Source organism: Sceloporus undulatus, chromosome 1 (genome assembly GCF_019175285.1).
Source record: "Sceloporus undulatus isolate JIND9_A2432 ecotype Alabama chromosome 1, SceUnd_v1.1, whole genome shotgun sequence".
Taxonomy (NCBI): Eukaryota; Metazoa; Chordata; class Lepidosauria; order Squamata; family Phrynosomatidae; genus Sceloporus; species Sceloporus undulatus.
The window spans coordinates 269,106,306-269,107,976 of record NC_056522.1 but is presented as its reverse complement, the minus strand read 5'-3'; the positions used below and the strand labels follow the sequence as shown (position 1 = coordinate 269,107,976).

The 1,671-nt window shown below is 68.2% G+C and overlaps 1 pseudogene; it reads right to left on the bottom strand.

Moving 5' to 3' along the window:
* LOC121926404 overlaps positions 1-1,262 on the bottom strand; it is a 5,541-nt pseudogene extending 4,279 nt beyond the window's left edge.
* Positions 1,263-1,671: the final 409 nt, after the last annotated feature.

Here is a 1,671-nt window from a genome sequence, read left to right as displayed (position 1 = left end):
GGGGGCATGGAGCCCCACCCCATTCTGCCAGTGCCATACTGAGGATGGAGCAAGCTGTTCCAGAGACATGAGCAGCCGATTCAAACTACAGGAAAAGAGACAGAGAGAGAAAAAGTTTGGGGGGGGGATATGTTTAGCTTGGAGAAGAGACAAATAAGAAGTGATATGATAGCCTGTTTAAATACTTGAAGGGATGTCATATTGAGGAGGGAGCAAGCTTGTTTTCTGCTGCTCAGAGACTAGACCTGGAGCAAGGATGCAAGCTCCAGGAAAAGAGATTCACCTCAACATTAGGAGGAACTTCCTGACAGTAAGGGCTGTTCGACAGTGAGACACACTCCCTCGGAGTGTGGGAGTCTCCTTCCTTGGAGGTCTTTAAGCAGAGGCTGATGCCCATGTGTCAGGATGCTTTGATTGGGAGTTCCTGCATGGCAGAATGGGGCTGGCTGGAAGTCCTTTGGGGCTCCCTTCCAGCTCTTGCGCCCCATCCCGCTGGCGCCCACTTTTAACCTGCTCCGGGGGACGTGGAGGAGGAGGAGGGGGGGGGCTCAGTAGGCTGCCGAACCAGGAGGTGAAGTCGAGGAGCTCCTGTTCCTCGGGGCTGAGGGCGCCCTCGTAGCCGCTCTCGTCGGAGGAGTAGGCGGAGCGGGGCGAGGCGGGCACGGGGCCGAGGAGGAGAGGGAGCCGGCGCTGGCCTCGGGCCCGGGGCGGGCAGGAAGGGCCGGGCGCCGTCGTGCTCGCGGAGGAGCTGCTGGAGGGCGCGGATGTACTCGACGGCCGGCGGAGGGTCTCCACTTTGCTCATCTTCTTGGCGCGGGCCCCGTTGGGCACGTGCTGCCGCAGGGTCTGGAAGCCCAGGTTGACCAGCTTCACCCGGTTCCGCTCCGCTCGTTCCGGCGCGCCACCGCCGCAGAGCCCGGGCCTCCTCCTCCTCCTCCTCCTCCTTGTGCCGCCGCCAGCCCCGCCGGGAAGGCCAGGCGCCGCTTGCAACGGAGCAGCTCCGGGGAGCTGGAGCGGCGGCGGCGGCGCGCTTGGAGGAGCCTTTGCAGCGCCCCGACGGAGCAGCGGCCCCAGCAGCAGCCAAGCCCTGGCCGGGTCGGGCATCCCTTGGCGGCGGCGGCGGCGTCCCAGGGGGGCTGGGGGTGGTGCCGGGGGCGGAGGGGCAGCCCTTGAGCCCCGCGAAGCCCGGCCCGGCAGCGGGTAACAGCTCCGCCCTCAGCGGAAAGCATGGCCTCCCGCCCCGCTCCGACGACGCCGTTCATCTTGGCGCATCGACGCGGCGCCCTTGGCGGAGGAAGGCTGCAAAGCGGGGCGAAGGGGTCCCGGGGAAGGAGCAGCGGTCCCTTCCCTCTCTGTGTCCGGGCTGCTCTGAGGGCAGCTGCTGCCCGGCGCGGACCCTTTATCCGCCCCGCGCGCGGGAGGAGGAGGAGGAGGAGGATGCCCCGGGAGCAGCACGCGACGCGCCGCGCGCCACCACGCCCCTCCCCCCCCCGCCCCAGCCCCTCCCCTTGGGCTTGCTCCATGCTCGGCCCCGCCCAAGAGCAGAGCCCCAGGGCCGTTCGCACGCCCGGCGCGTGCCTCCCTCCCCGGCAGCCACGCCTCTCGACCCAGCGCGCCAGCAGCCCGCCCGCATTGGCACGGCCTCAGGGAGCCCGGCCCAAGGAGCCCCGC